An 11,383-nucleotide genomic window follows, 5' to 3' on the forward strand; every position below is an offset into this window, starting at 1 on the left:
CATGTAGACTGCCTATCCAAAAGCCTGACCTCTCAGTTTCTTGATTTCCTTTATTCTCTGTTCTTTTCCTCCGTCACAGTTCAGCCACCAATTATTAGTAATGGCACCAACTCCAAAATCTTGACTCAAGTTTCCCATTCTGTGATCTTTCTTCCACGCTTCTAGTTTAAATTCTACCAATTATTTGACCTATAAGGACCTCCCAGTCATCAATTAAGTCTACTACATTTCTTTACTTTCATTTTTATCTATGAATTCCATGGTTTATCATTATAACCACTTATTTGCTTAACTACTTCACTCTCTCATCCCTCTCTCCCTCTGTCATACTTGCCTAATTTGGCTAAAGGCAGTACTCTGTTTACTTTTTCATGTGTAACTATGCAGTTTAATGTGACTAGAAAAAACCATAACCATACTCAATGGTCTTGCTCTAATTTAGGACCATGCAACTCAGCAAGCCTTATCCATTTTTCTGGTCAGTTCCTTTGTCCATTCTCCTGAATAACCACTTCAACCTTCTTCCCAACCTCCCACCTCACCCTCATCCCCTTTTCAGTCTAAGTTAACGATCTAGCTTTTTTTTTTTTTTTTAAATAAGAAAACAGAAGTAATCAGAATATAACCTCCTTATTTTCCATAACTAGGGCTGCATACCTACCTATATCTACAGTACTTACATTCTTTGTCTTCCCTTCTCTCATAAAGGATAAACTCTCCCTGCTTCTGCCCAAGGCCAAGTTTTGTTCTTGTGCCTTGGATTCCAATCCCTTTGTCCTACTCATACTTTGCTTTGTTAATGATCATTTCTCTCCTTCAAGAACAATTTTCCCTTTAGCTGAATCATTCCTGTCACCAATTAAATATACCCCAATATCTCCTATATAAAAAATAACTATCCCTGGAATCCACATATCCCTCCAATTATAGCCTTATTTATCTTCTCTAAAGGCAAAACCATCTTTAAAGTGTTTTCTATACTTACCTTCTTCATGTCCCACGTTCTTGAAGCAGATCTAATTACCACCACTCAACTGAAACTTTTGTCAAGGTCACCAATGACTTCTATGTTAAGTCTAGTGGTCAATTCCAAATGCTCATCTTGGTAGATCCTTCAGCTTATTTAAAGTGTTAAGTTACTCTGTCTTTCTTGAAATACTTTCTTTTTTGGTTTCTGAGACTCTGTACTCTTCTACCTTTCCTCCTACCCCACTGCCAGTTCTGTCACTGTCTTCTTATTCTCAGTTCAATCCTTTTATTCACTACCTCTAAATGTTGGGATGTCCCAAGGTGCAACTCTTAGATCATTTTCTTCTGCCTGCATTTGCTTCCTAGGCAATCTCATCTAGCTTCATGGCATCAAAAGCCCTAATACACTAATGATTTCCAAATTTACCCAGCCCATTTCCTGATTCTGCCTCCAAATTTGGAAATACAACTGGCTTCTCTATTCTCCTAGCTCAACTGTCTCATAGGTATCTCAAACATAGCATGTTCAAAGCAATTCTTTATTTACTTCTTCCCACAAATCTGATCACACCTCTCCCATTCATTCTTCCCCATTCCCATATAGGGCACTACCATTCATGCCATTGCTTAGGCCCAAAGCCAAGGCATCTTTCTCAACTTTCCTCTTTCTTTCACACCCTGTTATGGATTGAATATTGCCCCCAACCCCCCACAACAAACACCAAAACAAAACAAAAAACAAGATACATTGAAATCCTAGAAACCAGTACCTCACAATGTGATCTTATTTGGAAATGGTGTAATTAGTCAAGATGAGGCCGTACTGGAATAGCGTGGGCCCCTGGCCCAATATGATGGGTGTCCTTGTAAGAAGATGGCTATGTGAAGACAAAGATGTACAGGAAATGCCCTGTGTGACAATGAAAGCAAAGACTGAATTTACAGCAGCTGCCCACTAAGGAATGACAAAGACTGACAGCAAACCACTAGAAGCTAGGAAGAGGCAAGGAACTATTGCCCTGCAGGTTTCAGAGGGAGCATGATCTTGCCGACACCTTGATTTCAGACGTCTAACCTCCAGAACTGTGAGACAATACATTTCCATTGTCTTAAGCCACTCAGCTTGTTTTACTTGGGTACAGAAGCCCTAGGAAGCGAATGTATGTCCCATATTCCCCTCACTAGCAGGTCTTCTTGGCTCTGCCTTTGGAAAGATAGCAATAACCTGTCCATTTATCTCCCTGCTTCTACTCTTGCCCTAGTCCACCAGAGCTATTTTCTATGGTTCAGTTCAAGCCATCTTTTCAAAATGTAAACCACATCATGTCATTTCCTTGCTCAAGACCTTCGAATGGCTTCTCATTACAAACAGAATAAACCTTAAATGTCTTACCCAGGCTTATCGGGCTCTGCATATCCTGGCCTCCAGCCTCCTCTCATCTCCTATCCCTTGCTCACTCAGGTCTCAGCACATTGACTTTTTTGCTGTTGCTGTGACACGCTGAGCTGGTCCAGCTGATGTGGTTTAGATATTTGTCCTCCTAAAATCTCATGTTGAAACCTGATCCTCAATCTTGGAGGTGGGGCCTGGTGGGAGGTGTTTGGGTCATGGGGGTGGATCCCTCATGAATGGCTTGTTGCAGCCCCCATGGTAATAAGTGAGTTCTCACTCTGTTAGTTCCTCCAGAACTGATTGTTGAAAAGAGCCTGGCACCTCCTCTGTCTCTCTTGCTTCTACTCTCATCATGTGATCTGCACACACCAGTTCCCCTTCACCTTCTGCCATGAGTGGAAACTTCCTGAGGCCCTCACCAGAAGCAGATGCTGGCGTCATACTTCTTGTACAGGTTGCGGAACCCTGAACCAAATAAACTTCTTTTCTTTGTAAATAACACTGCCTCAAGTATTCCTTTATAACAACACAAAAATGGACTGACACCAGACTTAGGGCATCTGCGTTTGCAGCTCTCTCTGGAATGCTCTTTCCCCACATGTATTCATGCCTTAGTTCTCCTTCTCATTCAGGTTCCTTGTCTTATCCCCAGAGAAGCTCTCTATGCCTACCCGATCTTAATTGGCCCTTCTAACGCTTTACTCTGCTTTATTTCTCTTCCTAGCACACATACCCATCTGAAATTTTCATATTTATTGATTGCACTATTAAATTGCCAGTGCCTTTGCAGAGTCATGCATGTGGTAGATAGTGAATGAATGAATTCCAGCGTTTGTCCAAAATTCAAATATGAATTAAAAAAATATGACTTCCACCTCTTTCATTTTTAATTAAAGTTTTCTTGGTTTTGACAGAACTTTTAGAAATGAATATCTCTGTGATGAAGAAACGTTTATCTGAAGTTTAGCAATTTCTTCAGTTTCTTGGCAATTCTTCTTTCTTCTGTTAAATACAATTAATATTAAAAATCTTTTATTTAAATAACTTGAGAAACATAGTCCCAGTTGCTGTATAAATGCAAAAAGCAATGTCTGCAGTGATAGTCCCCCAAGAGGAATGATGATTTATAGGGAGGGGGTTGGATTTGGAGGAGATATTTGTTTGTTTGTTTTCCTTTTTCTACTCTTAGGTATCACTTGAATGTTATAGCTAGTGTATGTCTTTCATATAAAATATACTCCCATTGTTCTTTTTTAAAAACCTCTCAAATAAGGTTTTAATGATAGAACATAGCAAAATTAAAATATAAAAAAGCAAGGTTTGTATTTAACACAAGCTGATGTAAGTCTTCAGAGAAATCTTGAGTTATGCCTTAATTTCACAGGATGTAGGAGAATCAGAAATTACTTTTTGTTCATTCAGACTGATTTTTCACAGCAAAGCAAACTGAGGTAGTTTGGCTATTCGGTGCATAGTATTATAACTTTAAGAAGTAGGAAAAAGTATCCTAGAACTCTGTGAATTCATACCTCATGTATTTCCAAAGACATTTTAAATCTGCCTTTTAGAATTTTGCTCCCAGAGATGGACCAGGTTTGGCTTTCTCTCAAACATAGTCTCCTTGGAGAGAGATCATCTGAAAGACACAGGTGTGTGTGTGAATGGAAAGGAAAGGAAAGTGACTGTCTCTGCTTGGTGGTTGCTTGGGAAGCTTCAGCAGGAGCTGGGTATTGAAAAGTGGGAAGAGGAGAGGGAAAGGAAGAGAATCCCAGAAGTAACTGTGTGGATGAAGGAATGAGTTATGCAAGCTAATGCTCTATCCCAGGAATGCCACGTCATCTCCATGTGGCTGGACAATGTGGGGAATGGGAGAAAGCAGAAGGAGAGGAAGCTGGAAAGATAGAGGGGCCAAGCTAGGAGAGGTCCTGAATGCCAAACCAAAGACTTTAGGTTTGATTCCGGAGGCCAGGAGCACACTCCAAAGAGAGAAGTAAGAGCACACAGTTGTAAGATCCAAACACAGATATAAGAGCTGTGTTTCTGATCTGTGTTTTTGAAAGATGACTCTGGTGACCACATGGAGGAGGAATAAGGCCAGGGTGAGACCAGATGCAAGGCAAACTTGTTCAGAGGCTGTTGTGATGATGGAAGGAAAAGAGAATGAGGACCAGAGAGAAAGACATAGGTGGCGTACAGATGCAAGATTGTAAAGTAGAAATGATTGGGTTTGATAATTGATTTGATACGGCAGGAACTGGGAGGAGATTGGAGAGGAAGGAATCAAAAGATGGCTCTCAGATTTACAGCTTGAATAGCAGGACATTGGGACTGACCTAAGAATTTTATAAAGTGAACCAAATTACCATATTGAGAATGAGTTTCTGGTTTATAAAGTCTGCACATATCCTCGTTCATGAAGTTTCACTGTTTGGTGACTTATGATTTCTAACTTGCAGATGCAATGCCAGGCCTGAGAGCATGGCCTAGCTGGACAATGTGGTCTTGTACCAGGTGCCACCCCACAGCCCCAATGAGGAGAGATGCTTTAGGAAACATCCACAGAACATCAGGGCAGTTATGGCAATCTTTCTGAACATTTCAGAGAAACTTACGGTGTGTGGGTTTCCTTGGCAAACTTTCCTAGTGACACCATTGAGATCCAGCTAAGCCAGTAGGTACCCATAAGGTTTTTTAAGCCAAATTGTGAAATGTGAGTTGTCAGTCTTTATTCCCTAGGAAGAAACAGTTATCAGTAAAAACAGATGTGGTGGTTGCAACATTTAGATGAAATATTGATGACTTCTAAAAGGCCAGCTGGTAATCACTATTCCTTTTGATTCTGGAACCAATGATTGTGGTGATTCAGCTCTGCTGTAATTTTTTAGGGAACATGGCATGGGGGAGTGTGTGTTCCATGTTGAAACTTTAAGAACTTCTCAGCTCCTGGAGTCCCTAAGTCTTCAAAGCATCCTTCCAAGATGAGAAACCAACCAAGGTTCTGCACCAAAATTTACCATGCTTAAGTCTCATCTTGTCAGTCCTTATCTGTTTTTAGCAAAATGTCAAAATGCTTATCAATGAAGCACATGCTTGAGGTTTATCTAGATGGATATTGGTTTTCCTGACTAACTTGATTTCCAAGGACCCCACGTGCTTTAGATGGTCAGTCCTGGCTGCCTCTGGTCTTTGCTCACTTGATTTCCTTCATTTAATGTGTTGCCTTTGCCCTCTCACTGCTTATTTAGATCCTTTCCATGCTCAAACCAAACTCATAAGCTCCGTATTTTTGTGAAAACTTTTCCACTTGAAATTTATTGATTTATTCCTTGTGTTTGTTAGAACTTTGTGTATATACTCAAGATAGCATTTGCTAATTTGCCCTGTGATCAAGAATTACCCTTACTGGACTTTAAGTGTTTGAAGGAGGGACTGTGGGTTGACCTATGTTTATGAATTTCTGCCCTCCCCCAGTCCCTCTCCCTCCAAGGCCCGACACAGTGCCTTCAAAAGCAGCAGCTATTTTATTGAGGTTTTTGGTGTGATTTTAGATGCAAACATTCATGTAATCTCCAAAACAACTCAAGAAAATAGATACTATTTTTATCTCCATTTTCCATGCTCTTTGACCTGGCAATTCTATTTATGAGAATTTAACCTATAAATATATTTGCACATATGAAACTGGCCCATGTACAAGGGTATACAAGGTTGCTCACTTCAGCACTGATTATAACAATGAGTGGGAACTTAACTAGAGGATTGGCTAAACAAACTATAGTGAATCTATGAGATAAAATGTGATTGGTCTGGAAAGGTCTCCAAGACACATTTTTAAGTGAAAAAAAGCAACCAAGTTGTACAGATGGTGTGTATAATATATTCCTATTTATATAAAATAATATATTTATGCATATATTTGCATATCTGTGCATAGATTATCTTTGGAAGGATATATACTATAACAAGTTGACAACAACTTGTTACCTCTGGGGAGAGTAACTCAGAGTCAGACCTTGGTCATCACTCTGGTGATCTGACAGGGCCCCACACTCCCATCTTGGGGGTCATCCATCCCCAGTGTATCTCAGCCACTTAAACTGGAACCACATTACCACTAATGGTGGCTTTAAGTGCTTAATTTTTAAATCTAGTGGAAGTTGAGCTAGAGAAATAAGTGTAAAAGAATCCTTCTGTAATTTAGCAAGATGCTAGAATTCTTTCTTTTTAATTAAAAACCAAAACACTGAGACCATGCAGCAGCACATTAATCACAAGAGCAGTGCTATTGTTCCGTATTAATGGAAATTTCTGAAGGCAATCATACGAAAATGTTCAATTATGGTCTACAAAGGCCATGAACCTCTAAGATGTCTGTGGAGACTGAAAGGAGACCCTTTGTGCACCCACTGGGACTCTTCCTTCCTGCCGCCATGTTTCCTCATTTCCCTTCAGGGTGGTGTCCGTGAAGTTTTCCTCTAAAGACACTCCAGCTGAGCTGTCAGCTTCCTGGGCTTTAATGCATAGTGATTGCTGCTATTTTTGTTATTTTCCGTCTCTCTGATGCTGCTCCATTGTCCCTCCTGCAGTTGCCCTTTTCTGTTCTTTAGTGTTTTAATTAATGTTGTTTAATTATGCTTGGCCCCCTGAGGATTTTTGAGGGGTGAATTCAATGGGAAAGACTGAATGAATAAATTCTCCAGTCTTTTGCATACTTGTCAAGAGCTTCTCACCCAGGGGCACACCCAATTATTTCCAACACATCAATAATGCCAAAGGGAGGGATGATGGGATGTTTGGGAAGAAAAGAGGCCTGGCAAATGATTACTTTTTATTCCATGGTCCCAGCCTATAGGATGAGGTGATTATATGATTGGTATTGTAGGGGAAGCAACATTTTACCTATACCCTCTTATATTTTTTTGGCTGGGTCTGAGAATTAAATTGACGTAAGACAAACGAGCAAGAGAAAAACACAAAAATTTATTTAATGCAAGTTTTATGTAGCAAGGGAGGCTTCATAGGGAAATGAAGACCCAAAGATGCACTTAGAATTGAACACTTGTATACTGAATTAGACAAAAATCAGTAAGTTGTGAAAATGTGGGGAGGCAAAGGGGCTACCTAGGGTAGTTAACTGAGTGGACAAGTGACCGGAAAGATAAGGGTTAGTTTTGCAAGTGCTATAATTTGGTTTGTTTGACCCCTGTACATTTCACATTGAAATTTGATTTCTGATATTGGGAGTAGAGCCTAATGGGAGGTGTTTGGGTCATAGTGGCAGATCCCTTATGAATTTCTTGGTGCTGTCTTCATGCTAATGAGTAAGTTCTTACTCTGTTAGTTCCCATGAGAGCTGGTTGTTGAAAAGAGCCTGGCATCTCCTCCTCTGTCTCTTGCTTTCTCTCTCGCCATGTGATCTGCACACACCAGTTCCCCTTACCCTTCCTCCATGAGAGGAAGCAGCCTGAGGCCCTCACCAGAAGCAGATACTGATGCCATGCTTCTTATGCAGCTTGCAGAACTGTGAGCCAAATAAATCTCTTTTCTTTATAAATTACCCAGCCTCAGGTGCTCCTCTATGGCATCACAAAAGGACTAAGACAACAAGGTTTGTTTGTACAGACATCCCTCAGCCTCAACTCTCCTTACAATTTCCTTCTGGTATAGGGAGGACATCTTTCACATCGGTATTTCATCTTTTGCTTTAAAGAAGAAGGAGGGTTAGAGTGTTCTTTTTGTACTTGCTGTTTTCTAAGTACTTTTAAATCAAAATAGTCAATACTCTAGAATGGTATATTTGGGGTGATATATTCCGAACTCCTCTGAATTAAACTTAATTCAGTTATATCTCATTAGTGATACCTGTGGGATATAGTTAACAAAATGCAGCCCAGAAGTGGATGAAGCCTTCCAGGGAGGGTTGCATTCATCTGTATCAGTCAGTGGCCCTCTGTATCTCTCCTTTGTCCCTTTAAAGGTGACACATTGACACAGAGTGTCACTGACTATGTCCTTCTGTTCACCTTGAGCTCTCCCATCATGGTGAGGAGGATGTTCTTTTAGCATCTGTGCCTCAGGCTTTCTCTCCAGAACCTGCTTCTTGTTCTGACTTCTCATGGTTATAGTTTGGTCTCCTCAGAATCCCTGACCTAAACAGGATTGACACCTTGGGCTCCCTGGGAGTTCTTTTCCATCCTCAGCCTGATTGACTTTTCCATCAGCATTGATTCCACCTCACATTTGCCATTTCTTTCTTTAGACTGTGCCCATATCCATCCTTCCTTTATCTCTCCACGCTATCCCCTCAGTGCATGTCCAAGGAGTCTTGCTGCTAGGCTATTGCAATCAGTGATTTCCTTACAAAGCCCCTCCCATTAAATATCCCCCAACCTGATATCCTGTACGATTTCTACTACCCAGAAGGTAACTGCTGAATATTACCGTGCGAAAGACTACCATGTGAAATCATTGGTTCTACAAAAATAAACAAAGATGACCCAAATGAGAACAAGTGAAGGCTATTTGTTTTGAGCAAGCAAAGGAGTCAACCAGTATCACTTGCATTTGGCAGAGACTCAAAGTGGAAAACTTTATAGAGGACAAAAGAAAGACTGCAGGTGTGCCCTGATTGGAGGCTGTTGGAAGTGGGGAAGTTATAAGCAGGCTAACCAGAATGGGGCATCTTATGTTATGGGTTAGGGGAGCACATTTGGCCTTCCCTGATTGGCCCTAAGTTGCAAATGGGGGACAAAAATCGGGAAGCTGCCAACTGTTGATGAGTCCTGATGATTTGGAGCTGCTTGTTACAGAGGTTGAAGTCTGGCTTCCCAGTCTGGTAGCTGCAAGTTGTAGATCAGAGTTGCTTTAGTAAATGATCTGGCCACTGTCTGTTTCTATATACAGTCTCTCAATTCTAAAAGGCATGTTTCCCACCTCCCATATTTTAACAATTTAACCTGAAATTGATGATCTTTTATTCTTCAACATGTCATCATTTAGTTGACAATTTTTTTCCTTCATAGTTCAAAAAATAATGGTGCACTTAAAATTTAGTGGCATCTTAGATTTGATGAAATATAATATTGTAGGGAAATAACTATATTTCCCCTTCTCAAGATTTTGTACTACAGTGAGGGAGAGAAGACATCCAGAAAAAAAGTGATATTTCAATATGCATTTTAGGCAACTTTATATGGTCCATTACTAAGTCGTTGGTCTGGATTATATGGCTGGAATTGTGGAGGTGGAAGAGAGCTTTGATTTGAATCTTAAGGCACCAATAGAAATGGCTTATAGAGAGTCTACTATGGGCCAGATGTTACTCTGGGTGTAATATATGAATTCTCTTTTACATAACAAGGAAGACTTGGAAAGCCAGAGAAAAGTTAGGAGGAAGGTGGAGTTCTCTTAGGGGAAAAACCCAGCAAACTCGCTAATAGTACCTTAGGCAATAAAGATTTTTAATTCTTCCATATTATAAGGAGTTCAAAGAGAGGCTGTTGAAGGATAGTGCAGTGAGCGACTCAGTGATCTACTAGGACTTGATCTCCCTTTCTGTTCTTGCTGTCTGGTTACCCTGCTGTCTTTAGGACGGTGGCTTGTCCGCTTATGGGTACCAGATGGCTCCTATAGCTCCAGGCATCATGGCTATGTTCAAGGTGGGAAGACACACAAAGGAATAGTGTCAGCTGCATCTGCCCAGTTAATCAGAAAAACCAAAGCTTCCCCAGGTACTTTTAGCAGATTCCCTTTAAGTATCATTGTCTAGAGCTGGGAGACATGGCAAGTCCAACCTATAAGCATGCTGGGAAGTCATGTGTTGGGCAAAATAGGATAGGAGTGAAATGATGGGATTGGACCAAATCACCATTCACAGGGCTGGGACACTGCCACTGCAAACAAAATTGGGATTCTTGGTTTGAAGTCCAAGAAAGGGAGAAATACCTGTTGTGCAGGTAACTAAGAGTGATTTCTGTTGTATGCAGAACAGGGATGCTGAATGAGGGAGAACACAAGGTTTCTGCAGAAAGCAAAGGAGGCTAATTTAACCGGAGAGAAAAATGGATGACTGAGTGGCACCAATGGGAAGCAGGTATAGAAAGCGGACTGTGACTGGGCCATGAGGTTACAGAACTTGGAATTTGAACTTAGTATAGTGATTGTTGGCAAATCTTTCAATACTGCTGATTGGGGAATGTGAAAAGGGCACATTTTCTAACTGGAAGGGACCTCATAGTTCATCAAATCCAACCACTGCTTTTAGACAAAAGGGAGATTTAGTTTTAGACATGTATTGGCACAAAGTAAATTAGAAGAAGGAAGTTCTCCTGGTTTTTAGGCCTGTGCTTTTTCCTCCATGTTTCTGCTGCTCTGCTTCTATAGCAGAATAGGGCATGTGGTCATTTTCAATTAAATTCACTCATTGAGTGTATATAATAGATCAGGTACCTTGATGGAAGGGGGAAGGAGGAGACAAGAAATGAAAGGGTTAATGCAGAAGTCAGAAATAAATACACTTTGTGGGGACAGCCAGTAAAATTAATGGGTGGGCAGGGCATAAGATCCTAAATTTTATGTGACCCTTAGCTTCAGGGTTGCAAAGACTGTAGGGAAGAATGGGGACTGGGGCACACTGGGGAATACACACCCTTTTGAAAGAGTCCATTAGCCATTTGGATCTATCTGATTGGTAACATGTAAAAAAATGTGGCTTAGAGTTGTAGCACTTTTTATTTAGAGAGAAATCAAAAGTTCAGCTTTTTGTGTGGGATTTCCAGACTTCAAAATGTTAGCAGGGAAAAAAACAAAGGTCTCTGGGTCAGATACTGCCAGTCTGTGACTCTGGCATAAAGAAGCAAGTCATCCAGGAGTCCTGCTCTCCACTGGCTCACAACCTGGCCACCATCCCCAGGGAAAGTCCCTGACCCTACCTGGGTTAGGCCTCTCCTTTCTGCCCTCCTTGATCACACTCCATTGTAATGATCTGTTCTATGGCTGTCACTGAATCTGAGATCTATACTT

Source organism: Mandrillus leucophaeus, unplaced genomic scaffold (assembly GCF_000951045.1).
Source record: "Mandrillus leucophaeus isolate KB7577 unplaced genomic scaffold, Mleu.le_1.0 Scaffold254, whole genome shotgun sequence".
NCBI classification, from domain to species: domain Eukaryota; kingdom Metazoa; phylum Chordata; class Mammalia; order Primates; family Cercopithecidae; genus Mandrillus; species Mandrillus leucophaeus.